This window comes from Mustela erminea, chromosome 5 (genome assembly GCF_009829155.1).
Source record: "Mustela erminea isolate mMusErm1 chromosome 5, mMusErm1.Pri, whole genome shotgun sequence".
In the NCBI taxonomy this organism is placed as follows: Eukaryota; Metazoa; Chordata; class Mammalia; order Carnivora; family Mustelidae; genus Mustela; species Mustela erminea.
In genome coordinates this window covers 141601638-141615321 of record NC_045618.1, presented here as the reverse complement: position 1 = coordinate 141615321, position 13684 = coordinate 141601638, and the positions used below count along the sequence as shown (strand labels likewise).

The window sequence follows — 13684 nt, the reverse complement described above, 5'->3', positions numbered from 1 at the left end:
CCCAGAACCGGGGCAGGGCTGGTAGCTCGTGGGGAAGAGGGGTCCCACCTGGTAACCCACACTGTGCTTAGATGCTTTTCTTGGTTTATCTCATCTTGAAATAGATACCAAACTTAAAACAGATAACTCTAATCCCACTTTGAAATAGCTACTTTCTAATCCTACGTTGAGCTAAGGCTCAGAGAGGTTAAGGGACTTGCCCAAGATCACACAGCAAAGTGGAGTCAGACTCAGGTATGCCTGACTTCCTCAGATGGCACGGGGAATGGAGGCTTTTAGGGAGTAGTCTAACTCTGCCTGGCTGGCCCGGCCGGTAGGGGCAGGCATTACCTTCAGACCCTATCACAGGGGACCTCTGAAGCCATCCTGATCTGACTCTGTGGATACAGTCAGGAGCCCTCAGACCCCCAGAGGCCTTGACCCACAGTCTGTGGGTCACCTTCCTCATATGGTTGCCTGTCTCATGAAGGTTTTGGAGGGGTGGTGGTGAGTAAGAAAGCATTAAGACCTGACTTCAGGTGGATGGATCTGGGCTGGGATTTTGGGTTTGCCAATGACCTTTGGCCGTTTGTTCACCTCTCCAACTCCCATTTCCTATAGAGTAAAGATCATCTTTCTTATCTTGTAGACTTGTTACAAGGTTTGATTTAGACAGTGCATTCCTGTATTAGGTCCCTGTGGATTGTTAGCTGTTACTAATAACAGAGAGCCACTGGAGGGATCCGCGTGGGGATTCCGGCCTCCGGACCGAGCTGGAAGGATCTCTTTGGTGAGGATCTCCTCCCATTCTTAAGTGAGCATATGTGACCTGTTACTGGCAGGGCTGAGTCCACACCCCAGTCATCTCAAGTCAGGTGGCCCTTTGGTCACACCAGGCTGCCCAGTTTGGTGACTTGAGGTGAGCTGTGTCCCCGGTAGAGTCCCAGTGTCCTGATTCGTCAGCGGGGGGTGAACAGTCCCTGCCCTGCCGGCCTCCCAGGGACAAAAGAGACTAAAGGTAGACTGTGCAGACCGTTACAGAGTGTTAGCAGCTACCCAGTGCGACTGTAGCACTGAATTGTAATCAAAGTTTTATTGAATTAAAAAGAAAACCAAAAATTCTAGTTGGCTACAGGGTAATTTTTCTTTTTTTTTTTAATCTCCTTACTAGGTTTCCTTTAGGTCTGGGGCCCCTGTTGGCTGTGATTCATAGAGGAGGTTCCATGCTTCCGGAAGCAATTCGGAAAGGACGGGAAGTTAGGGAAGAGAGCAAGGGAGGGTCATGGGGCTCCCAGGTGAGGGACCTAACCAACCCTGAGCCTCTGTTATCATTATTATTGGTTTTTAGTTTGACAGTAAACAGTTAGCAGTTGCCTTACATTTTTTATTAGGCACTTGACAGCCTGCTTTTGTGTGTGTGTGTGTGTGCTCATTTTCATGCCTGACTAATGCATAACCACTAGCTCTAGAATCTGTTAGAAGGGGGCTCTGTGTCAGTAAAACTATATAAGTAGGGCAGTCTGCTGTCATCCTTGTGCCCTTGGGTTTATCTTTTCACCGAGGAAACAAAAACATGGAATTTTCATACCTGGGTTTTTAACTGTACATATACTTATTAGGACTAACTCTGTGCCAGTCCCTGTTTGAAGGGCTTTGCAACAATTCACTGATTTAATCCTCCTTCACACCTCCCTGAGGTAGGTGCTGGTATCAAGCCCACATTACCAAAGAGGAAACTGAAGCCCAGAAACATTAAGTCACTTGCCCAGGGTCACACAGCCTGTGATAGGGGCCTGGGCTGTGAACTCCAGCAGTCATGTCTTCCCTGTGGCGAGGCAGCGCTGCCTGTGGTGGTGGTTCATCCTACGCTCCTATCTACTGTCTCTGCCCCATGAAAGGTGGTAAATCAGTTATTACTTTCATTTTGTAGATGAGGAAACCAAGTCATAGAGAGGTTAAGAGCCTCAGAGCTGTGCCTAGACACCAGGCTCCTGATTTTTGGTGGACTTCACGGGGACCCCAGGCCCAGGGGATCATGCAGTACTTTAACAGGGTCTGGTACAGGCTGCTTCTGCTCCTGGCCGGCCACCAGTGATTTCTTCTCTGGGGGTGAAGCACCATGATGGGAGCTGGGATCTCGTGTGAGTTGAAGGAAGCAGGACGGCGGACCTCCACCTGTCCTACACGTGTTTGTGGATTTCATGTTGACTGCTGTCTGTGCAGACCGGTCTTGTTAGGAGCCAAAGCCAACCCAGTCAGGTCGGGTGGTGGGAGGCAGCTGGGCCTACGGAATGCAGGGTGGGGAGGGGCAGGCGTGGTGGACTCTGGCCAAAGACCTGGGGTGGTGTCTAGGCCCTGGGGCCCACAGGCTGTGTGACCTTGAGCAGACCCTCCGACCCTCCCCCTCTTTGGGCCTGAGCTTCCTGAGCTGAAATAGGAGAAGGAGCTACCAGTGGTTTTGAACAGCTGCAAGAACCCCATGGTGGGGGTGGGGGAGGTGGGGGGTGTGGGGGGGGCAGTAAGCTCCAGCTTCCTACCTAAATCCCCCTCCCACCCAGCAGCCCAACCAACTGCCCTCGGTTGTTACATCTTGGGTTTAGGAAATAAATTTTCTTTGAAGAAATTGGTGGCTGAAATGAAAACTATCATACTAAAGGATAAACAGGTTTCTTTCTGCTTCAAGCCCTGAAGATTCCCCTGGAAGGATTTGGTGCAGAGTTTAGGTTCAGGGCCCCTCCTGTGCCTCTTCCAGGCACTGTCCCTAATGTTGTAGAGTGGTTTGGTATTTGTTTTTTTGTTCACAGGACCTCCTGAATTGTATGACTCTCAAACCCCATGCAATTGGAACCCCCTCTGACCCATGCACTGATAGATGGTGACCAGTGACCTAAGGGGGTAGGGGTGTTGGCCTTGACCAAATTAAGTCCAGGGAGGAGCTCCACGTGGCAGGGTATGATTAGGACTTAGAGGCCGACCAGGAGACTTTCTGGAGAAGGCTAGGCTTCTAGGTTTCATTTTTATTTTGTTTTTCAGTGGGTTTCCTTAGAGTCGTCCTCCTGCTGGTCTGCTGATTTTGATCTGGAGGTGGGGGTGGGTGGATGGGGTGGCTCAGGAAGGAGGAGTCTGTGCTGAGGGAGGGGCCGTGAGTGGGCAAGAGGGAGGTCTGGCCGAAAGAGGTGTGATCACTTGAGAGAGAGGTCTGGGAAAGTGGCTGCCCACTGCTCCCACCAGCATAAAAACTGGGACCCCGGGCTCTTTTGGGTGGAGGAATATTAACAAAATGACCTTTTGTTGGAGGTGAGAAGTCAGAACCCCCATTCCTGGTGTGGAGAGGAGAAGGTAGCTGTTCAGATGCACTGTCAAGGGCAGGATGAAGCCCCCAGCCCAGCTAGTTCTCCAAGCCAAGGCGATATTGGATCAGGGCTGTGGACTCCTGGGGGCTGAGGACGCACAAAGCTCCCCATGACTTCATGCTGCAAGTGTGCACACAGCTTTAGATGCAAGCAGATCCATCCGGATTCGAAGGCGCGCAGGTGTGTGGGTCAGCGCCCGCCCAAGATGAACCCCTATGAACAGAGCCTTGCCATCTGACCGCCCTAGGGCCTACACTGTGATGAAACTCCAGTGAGGACATGGGTCCAACCTGGCGGTGTCCAGAATGCACAGTTCTGCTTTCCTGACTTCGGGTACCAAAAGAATCCTTGAAGGTACTCGGGGAAAACACTGGCTTTGTTTTAAAGACTTTTCCGGGCAGAGTGTGGCGTGCGGGGAGTGTAGTCCCCCAGCTGAGTTCTGGGGGTCTTCCATTGAGGCTGGGGGCCAGGGAATGCCTGCCCTGGGCTCTGTGTCTCGCAGCCATCTAAGGTTCTTTGTTTCCCTTAAGGAGAGACAGGACAAACCTTCGATGACCCCTTCCCACCCCAGCAACGGGCTAAAAGGTTTGAGGTTGGTGGACCCCACAAAACTAAGTTCTCCAAAGGAGCCAGAGTGGATTCTTTCCTCCTCCCACCAAGAGCTCAAAGCCAGCCGATTAAGAAACCTAAACAGTGTGGTCTTCTCTTTGCATCATTGACATCATTGCCTTGTAAAACTTTCCCTGCAAAGGAGGCGCCTTTATTCGCTGGGAAAAAGTAGTATGTAATTTTCCTGACCTGGCCTTTGCTTTGGAGGGGAAGGAAAAGAGGGAACTCATTGCCAGAAACAAACGGGGCCCAAGACAGCAAACAAGTTCCACACTCCCCGGTCGGCGGGGCCTTGCTGTCCGCAGCATGGGGTCCTGGACACGGAAAATGGCGTTTTGTGGGGACGAGAAACCAGGGGGGCTGTGGAGCGCAGAGGGTCTGAGGTCTCTGGTCTTGCGCGCATTCTAAGACTATGGGGGAGGGGGAGGGAGACGGATATCAAAATCCTCCCAACTCTGAGACTGTACGTCTTCTCCCGCTCCCATGAAACGAGGCGCCACCTGCCTCACCACTAATGCAATTTCCCGTGTGTCCCGACGGTTGCAACTTGCAAGACTAATCTTGCCCCCCTTCCCGGATCTCCAGCGACCCTACCCCGTCCCGGCCTATGCGCCCCCCCCCCCCCCCCACGGTGTCACCCCCAGCAAATCATCCCCTCCCACGTAGGAAGGGGCAGGGGCAGAACTCCTGACACACCCGCCGGGGACTTCGGGCTCCTCCCCGGGGGCGCCAAGGTTGGGGTCCATTAGCCTCCCCTCACTCCCAAGCCTAGGCGCACAATGGCCTTTCCCAAGGCGTGTGGTGCTGAGCTCTGGCGGGGGCGCGAGGCGGCCCGCACCTCCCGGACCCCGCATGGAATCGGGGCGACACTTTGGCGACTCCGTGATTGCACCGGCGGCCTCCCCTGCGGTCGGTGCCCGTCGCCTACCCGCCGGCTACGGTCCCGGCGTAGGCTCCCAGGAGCTACTTCCCGGCCTTTGGACGCGCCTGTTCCCTTCCAGGCAGCCGGTCTCGCCGACTCGCCCGCGGCCTCTCCAGCCTGCGCCCCGGGGCGCGCGGCTCGGCGACCATCCGCCGCGTCTCTCCTGCTTTCCCGGCCCAAGCCCGCCGCGCACGTTGATTGTATCTTCCTGGGGCGGGAGGGCCGAGGGGGCTCCAGGCCCATGCATAATTCGGGGATTTAATGGGCCAGCTGCCCGAGCGGGGCTGTGAGGGGCGGGAGGAGGCGCAGCTGACCCTGCCCGCGTCTGGCTTCGCCAAAGAGGCGCGCTTCTTTCTTCCTCCGGTGACAGCTCTCCTCCCCCTCTCGGCCTGGGTCCGAGGGGGGCGGGGAGCAGACAAGTCGTGGGGTTAGTCCGGGGGGGTCTTCCTTGGTGCATTCCTGCAACTTTTGCTTTGGGGGGCGGGAGGCGAGCAGTGAAATGGAGCCTCCCCGGGACCCGGCTCCCGTAGGAGCTGGGGGAGTTGGAATGCAGGTTTCCTCCGAGCATTCTGCAGCCCTCGAGTCATTCCCCCCTCCCCCAGCCCCTTTCCCCCCGCCCTCGGCGGCCCCCTGTCGGTCCCCAGCCCCGCCGCAGCCCGGCGAGCTCGCCCTTGGCCCGGGGCCAGCCCTCTTCCCCGGCAGCGGGCGGAGATGGATGGAGGCGGAGACCCAAGGTCAAGGGCGGGGAGCCCGCGGGCCAGGGGCCCCTTTGTGCGCTGGGGTCCGCCCCTCCTCCACCCGCCCTCTCCTCCCCGACCCCCAGGCGCGCGCCCGCACTAGTGACCTTCCCGGGCGTGGGGAATTGCATTTCTGGACCCCTGAAAACTCCTGCCAGTGGTCCCATCCTCAAAAATCAGCGCGCGAGGGGCGGGGCTCCTCGCTGGGGTGGCGTTCCTTCCTGGGCGTTTTCGTGGTCCTGGGGGCACACTGGGATCCCCTCTACGCCCGCCTCGAACGCTCTGAAAGGGTCGCGCCCGACCGAACTCGGCATCAGCCCACCTTGGCCCGACAGAGCCCGGCAGTTCCCCGGATACAGGTGAGGCCCGTTTGGAGGGAGCCTCAAAGAGTTCCTTTGTGCATTTTGTGTCCATCCTGGGCAAACAGTCCCGTCCCAAAGTGGTTTTCTTTGTAGGGTTTTTTTTTTTTTTTCCCCTTCCCCGGGGGGTGGGGGGGGAGGAGAGGGAGCCTGCTTTTCTAGAGGGAATTCCTGGGGGCTGGGATTTTAAAACACTCAAGAACAAAAGTGGTTCCCCAATTGTGTGGGAATGGAGCCCTCTACTAGAGTGGGACACAAAGCCTCCTGGAATTACAGGGAATTAATGTCAGTCCTTCTTCCAGCCCGACTTCTCTTACAATAACCCCCCCAAAGAGAATTTGTATGCAAATGGTCACCTTGGTAGGAGTCTCTCTTTATTTTTGCTTCTTAAAAATTGGCCTCCAATTGTTTAAAGCACTCCAACAGACCCTTAAAGAGTCAGAAAAGCAGTGGTTGGACGCCCAATGTATTTACCACAAAGCTCTTAAGAAAATGTTCAAACATTTTCCCAAAGCTGTTACTCCAGAAATAAAAATGTATGCTGTTTGCCTATAGAAGATTAAAAGTTTACCTTCAGTGTGACAGCTTTTCTAGGCTAGAATTGGAGCCACGTCTCTATTTTCCATTATTCAGAAATAGGTCTGAACCACACAGAATATATTTGCTGTAACAAGAGTCAAGGTAATCTAAAAAAAATAAGTATACATATTTCTTTTTGATTTGGGCTGACCCAAATCATAACAGAATATTGCACTTTCTGTGCTATCAAAGGCTAAAGTATTTTGTAAACAATGCCTTCATGGCATTTAGAGTAAGAGTTGATCTTAAGAAAATCTCAGATTTAGCTAACCCGAACTTTGAGAAGCCAGCTTTTCTTCTGGAGGAATCTGAAGGCACTTGTCAGTTTATTTTTTTCTTGAAAGGCCTGCAGAAAAGGTAACAAATTCAACACTTGGGAACTCAAAGCTGCTGGCAGTCCTGGACAGGAAGGTTTTCATATCTGCCTGAACTTGCTCGTTGATTTCTCAGACGTCCATTTATAACAGTTCTAACATGATGGAATCTGCCTTTGAATATCTGTAAATACGGGTAAAGATCACAATCCGGCACTCATAATGGTCCAAGACTAGAAAGGCAGATTCTTGTGTTTGATTAATATTTATGTTACTGGATTCCTTTACAGAAAGAACGATGGATGAAGCACTAATTACGTGTGTGTTTGAGGGGCTCCATCCTAGGTTTCTGCAGTTCCTGAAGAGGCATGTCGTAAATTTTAGGATTTTTGGAATCAGGGTACTTATGGGGGGAATTGTCCATGTTCGGCTTGAAAGACAAGTAACTGTGTGGTTGGCTGACCTAATGTCTATGACATGGAGAAGAAGGAAGCCAACTTACCTCTGCTTTCTTTATTTTGAGGACTCAACAGTGCAAAAAATTATGGGGCAGAGTGTGGAAGTTTCTTGTCCAGAATCCGTGGAAGTTTCTTGTCTCGAATCCTCCTCGAAGAGAGGATTCTGCAGCCCCCTGGGTGCTCTTGTGCCTTGGGAGGACACACACACCGTTTTGTGTCCGAGGGGCAGGCTGGGCTGCTTTGCCTTGCGGTGTGGTGTTCTGAACCACGCGTCATCTGCAGGGTGCAGATGACTTGCTTTGCTTTTGTTCAGGAGCCACGGGTGGGAGATTTGCTTGGGAATGGGGGACTTTGGCAGCTGGATCGTGTTGAAATACCAGTGGAGTTGTTATCCAGAGGGATCCTGCGGAGGCCTCCTTTGGACATGCAGTTAAGTTAAGCACTCTCAGTTTTATTACTTTGAGAAATCTAGATTATCTTGCAGGATTTTTCTAGAAGTCTGGTTTCCCAGAGCCGCACCTGAGCCCTGGTTAGGGCTGGAGCCTCTGGATCCTTTCTGGGCCGCCTCATTTGTCAAAGCACCATAGTCAAGATGTTCGCACAGTCTCAGATGTGTTTGTTCCTAAACAGTCCCCGGGCGGGTCTCAGTGTCTTCATCTATAAAATGGGGATATCCAATTGTTGACACTCCTGCCACCGTCCTGATGTGAAAACAGACCATACTGCAGGAGTGAAGTAATTGCTTATTTCAAAGACATCGTAAAAGCATAGACTCGCATTGTTCAATGCACGGGGGCAGAGTGACTAATTTGCAAAAGGGAGAGGAATCAAGTAACTACTAGCGCAGCGTGTCATTTTCAATGCAAGGGGGAAGAATTAGGGGATTTAGTGGGGAGTCCAAGGGGGAGGATTTGAATTTTCAATCTAAAAACCTAATACCAAGTAGGAAATACCTCTGCCCCATCCCCATTCATTTTGGGGGACTGTCACGTGAGTCAGAATCTTAATATGGAGTGGGGTTTGCTGTTACTCTTGCCCCGAATATACCAGAAAAGGTATCTTTACTGACGTTTGGGGTCTGGCCCCCAGACAGGAGCTGGGTAGAGGGGGTGTAGACTTGGGGGATGGGGAGGAATGCATACAGCAGGCTGCCTTTAAGTGCACAGTCTTATTAGACGCAGATGAGGAAGGAACTCAGTGCAGTGCAGGCTGGTGAGGAAATTCTCCCCTTTTTTGGCCGCCACCTCTGAAAGCTAACAAAAATGGGCATTTAGGCCCCCAGAGTGCACAGGCCGCTCTGACCTGGCACCTTCATGGGGGAAACGGGAGGCCCCAACTGTCCTTTTGGGACTCCATCTTCCTCTTGTGTTGTTTTCCTTTTGGTGATGCTAGGTTCCTTTTTTCCAGCCAATGCTGAGTAAACCTGAGTTAGATTTTTAAAAGGAATAACCCCTGGCAGGGCCCAAAACTTCCGGTTTAGTCTTGCTGGTTAGAAAATACAGATCCTTGCTTCGTGTATTTGGTTGGTTCACCCTGGCAGGGCCCAAACCTCAGGCTTGAGTTTGGGGGTGGGGGTGGGGGAGTGCGGCACTTTGCCTCCTCTGCAGGGGACTTGATAGAGCCCTTGTTCCCTGGCATTAGAGCCTGGGTGGGGCGGGGGCACAGCAGATACCCAGAGCCTGCGTTGGTGTAGGCAAGGAGCCAGAAGCTGTCTGGTGCTCCTTAATTGAATACAGATCTCAGTCAGTTCCACGTGGCCGTGTGAGGCTGGGCAGGGAGGGCAGTGGTGCTCCCCCGCCTCCCCCTTGCCTGGACTCGAAGAAGCTGGGAACACCCCAACCTGAGGGGCCTCGGGGGCTGTCCCAGCCGCCAGCCCCTAGGGTTTGCAAAAAGGCAAGGGAAGTGGGCAAGGAGATAGCGCGACACCCGAGTAAACACTGTTTGCATGAACTGGGTCTTCTATCTTTGTTAGTGGCGGCTCGTTAATTAACAGGCCGATTAGTGTCGCCTTCTTTTGACACCTACGTGTGTTTTGGGGCAGAAGATTCTTCTAAAACCGAACAGAACCGTTCAGGAAGTCCTTGTACGGAGCCGTTAGTTTCTTCTCTCTGTCCCCTTGTCCCCCTGCTCCCTCTTCCTGTCCCCTCCTCCCCACCCTCCCTTCAGCCCAAGTGGGCTCCTCGTTGCGGGGAGGACAGACACGTTAAACACAGCTAAATAAATCGTGTTTACGCTTGGCGTTCTTGGTAGTGAAAAATCTGTTGCCTGTTTTTACTTCCTTATTTCTCAGCATTTGCTTCCTACCTGTTTTTGAGCACATGCCCAGAAATAGTAGTTTTGTCAAATGAGGGGATAATGCCAGCCAGCCTCTCTCGCTGCCAAGGAAGCTGCTGGATTTTGCAAAACAGAGTGACGTTTTTTTAGTGACACTGATTTTTTTTTTTTCTTCCCCCCAAAGAAATTAGGATGTAGAAGAAGAGTATTAAAAAAATGCACTTAGGGAAGAGAAAAAAAAAGAAAAACAAAGCCCACGCAGTTATCGCCGTGGCGCAGGGACACGCGTTGAGCAGGTTCAGAGATGGGTCTCACTTTTGTTTGCACTTGGCGGCTCCAAGGGCAAGAGGCAGCCTTCAGAGGAGGGGAGGCTGCCTAGGGCCGCGAGAGCTAGCTGAGTCAGGCTCCCTTCCCTTCAGCCCCAAGACTTAATTTTCTCTGCCATTTTGGTTGATGTGGTGTAAAGATTTTGTTTCTCTCTTTTTTTCCTGGTGGGTTCTGTGTGCTTCATTTCCAAGGCCTCCTGAGGGGCGCCTGCTCTGCACTCTTCCTCGGAGATTACAGCTAGATTCTAGTCCCGATCCGGGTCTGGAGCTCTTTGGGATCCTGGCCACACTATCATTGTTTATATAAAAGAGACCCCTCCCTCCCTCCGTGTCTTTATCCACAGCCTTGTTTGGGGGCGGGGGGGGGGGGGGAGCTGGTATCTGAAAAGTCATTGTCATGGTGTGCCGGTGTTTGCTGGGCAGAGAATTACAGCTGAATATAGAGAAATACAGCAGATTTAAAAAAAAAAATATATATATATATTACATATATATATATATATATATATATATATATATATATATTTTTAACAGCTTCAAAAACAAAAAGAAAAACAAAAGACAAACGTGGAGTGCTTCTGCCAGGAGCCTGGGCTCATCTTACTGGGCGATCTTTGCGGGGTTTCTGCACCGGGTTCTGTCTGAGGCCCAGCACATCGGCTCTTTTTCAAAGACAGCCAAGGGGGAAAAAAAAATTACAACAAAATCAAAGTCCGCGTGCTCTGACTTCCCCCAATTTCTAATGGGAATACCCTGCAATAGAAATGATATTTCCGTGGAGGACTGTGCCACTGGTTTCTTTAATTACATTAAATAGCGGTATAAACCTCAGCTGATGTAAGCCCTGTTTCAGTAGCAGCGGCCCCGGGAGCGCGGCTAGATTGAATCCGAGCAGCGCTCCCCGTGTTAATGTGCTAACAATCTTTATTCAATTAATCCCGCGAAGTGTTAATTTTTACAAATTTTGTTGTGCACACACTGTACCTTACTGTCGGTGTTAGGAGATGAAAATGGATTTCACGTCAAAAACTCAGGAAGAAGGTGGCTGTCAGAACTGCTCCCTTAGAAGAAAATTTGTGATTGTAGCCGTCAAGTGCTACCCATGCTGAAAGGAAGGCTCACAATATGTATATTACATGCCATCTACATGCGGAAAACTCTGTTAAAGGAGCTACTTTGTTGAAAGTAATTACAGGCCTGCTCAGTGTTTTAGTCAGTGACATTTCAGACTTGGCTTGGAAACATAAAGAGGCCACGGAAAGACTCTGTTCTTGCGTGATGCGAGGCAACGCACCTCAGTGTTCTGGATGTCCATTAGTAGAAGGTAAAAAGAATGAAAAAGGAGAAAAAAAAAAAAGACTCAGTCAACAACAAAAGCCAGGAGAGAGCTGGATATTTTTATTATGACAGTAGCACTCTGTTGCATGTAACACTAGCAATGCAGCTGAAACCCCAAAATGCATTTGAGCTAGAGCAGTGGCCCCTTTTCTCCCTCCCTTCCTTCCTTTTCTGTTTTTCCTCTTTCCTCCCTCCCTTCTCTTCTCTTCTTTTCTTTTCTTTCCTTTCCTCCTTCCTTCCTTTCTTCCACCTACTGACCTAGTTAAACTTCTTTCCATCTAAAAACCAAGAAGCCTACCTTCCTGGCCTTCGGTTGCATATTCCCCTACTGGGCAGGTAGGGATTTTATGGTCCCATATTGATAGAGGTTGATGCTGCTCACATCCCACATAGCCACAACCCATCGGCACCTGGGAGTGCTGTCCTCTCTCCTGCTGCCTCTGGCTTGAGTGCTGGCAGTAACCTCCTTCCTGGGCACTCTGTTTTCTCGATGTTCTTTTTTATTGGCTGTGCTGCTTGGTTTTCATTTTCAGTTCTCTGGGATTCTCGGAGTTCAGACCTCCCCCTTGTATTCACGGTGTTGCGCTCTCTGCATGGGGGCTGAGCCAAAGCCAGGGTTGGAGTTTGCGGGGCTTGCAAACCACAACTTTCTGAATTCACCAGTTTTAAAACATGTTCTCTAGAGGACCAGATTTTTAACAAGTGTCAGGATTCAGGATTTCCAGGTCATTCTTCAGATGTTAGACACAGTGGATGCTGATGGGGGCCGGCGGGGGGGCATGTCCTTAGTTTAAAACTCAGGCTTTTAGGCAGCAGATCTGAAGAGTGGTGTATTTCCTTTATGTGATGTGTGGCTTCTGTCCTCATGGTGGTCCATGCCTGTGCCCTACCACTCTAAACTCATGCACTCCATAGGGAGTGTCCCTGGAGACGTGTCTAAGGGATACCAGACTAAGGTGGTCATGGGAGTCTGGCCACGACGTGCCTTCTGGGAGAGGGGCACAGAGTCTTGACCCCAAGTGCCAAGAACTTCATGTTTGGAATCCATATGTCTTAGCCAGCTTCCCACTCCCGTTTATAGACTGCACTATCTGTCTTGGGTTCATGCTGAAGTGATGTGTCCTATACTGTTAGTGGCTCCTGATGCAACATGATAGAAAATGATGGAAAGATCTTGGATAAATTGTGTTTTAGTACAGAAACTGCAGAAGACTGCAGCAGCCAAACCCGGCTTCTGATCGGAAAGCCTGAATCAGGGGAAAAGGAGGAAATTGCTCTGCTAGGTATTGGCCAGCTCTTTTTACTCTTTTACTGAGATTCAGAGAATCATCAACTCCCATTTGTCCTTGGCCTCTGTGGATTCTGGGGCAGGCATGCGGACATTTGAACATGTCCACATTGCTGATATTTGCGTGTATGTGTGTGTACGCATATATGTATAATTTTTGTATAATAGATGTGCACACGCACATTTTCCTAACTGGTGAAACCCTTGGTTTCACCTTCTGTTTTCCCCAGGCCTGTCCATTCCAGGAGTGTGGGCCCCAATTTGGTGGACCCTGACTGCTGAGGTCACCCCAGAGGACTCATCTCTGTGCTCCTGTGTGTCCCTCAAGGCCGTGGTGCCTAGGCCTCGGTGTCTCGGCCAGACTTACAAGCGATTGTGGCTTATTTGCATTCCAGAGGCTGAGCGGGCTCCAGGGAATTCCCCAAATGATGAGCAAAAGAGTTGAAGCTGCACGTTTCCCCCTGCAGATGCCCACTCCGGGAGTGGACTGGTCAGCCCAGAGCACTCAGTCAGCCTGCCCTGGAGAGTTGGTGGAATATGATTCAGACACATCCTTCCTCTCCAGTAGCACCTGACATTTCCTGGGCTTCCTCCCTGGGCCTTTTGGAAGGGCCCTAGAAGGGTTTGGAGTTTGTGATGTAACCTCACTGCTCCTTGGCTCAGGGTGCTGCCCTGGAGTACTTCAGCTGCTTGAATCTTGAGGAAATTGTGGTTGGCAGCCATTGAAACAGGTGCTTTTGGACCTGGCGATGGGATGGGCCTGCTTCTATCTGCAAGGTGCCGTGGCCGGGTGGATGTTCCCTTTCTAAGCCTTGGCAGAAGGAGGGAAACCGGTTTGGGTAGCGTTGGTGATGGGGGGGGACACAATTGTTCCTTTGCCTTGCCTCTCCTCTTTCGGGGATGCATTAAATGTGGCACATGCCGGGGAGCAAAAATAGTTGAAGTGGTGATTCACTGTGACAGATCTCAGGAGTGCATGAAGGGGGAGGTGCAAGGCGGAAGGTGGCCTTCCAGGGTGCTGGAAGGGACGCGGTTCTGGCCCCCTCTATGTGGCTAAGGCTTCTTGGTGCCCCGGTGGCCCCAAAGGGCTGTGATGGTGGGTGAGGGTCTGTGGATGTTTACCGGGGAAGTGACTGTTGGATCGGCCT

The 13684-nt window shown here is 51.5% G+C and overlaps 1 protein-coding gene across 4 annotated transcripts in view; it reads left to right on the top strand.

The window, feature by feature from the left end:
* BCL11B (BAF chromatin remodeling complex subunit BCL11B) overlaps nt 1-13684 on the top strand; it is a 94320-nt gene that overhangs the window by 19330 nt on the left and 61306 nt on the right. The window lies entirely within an intron of this gene.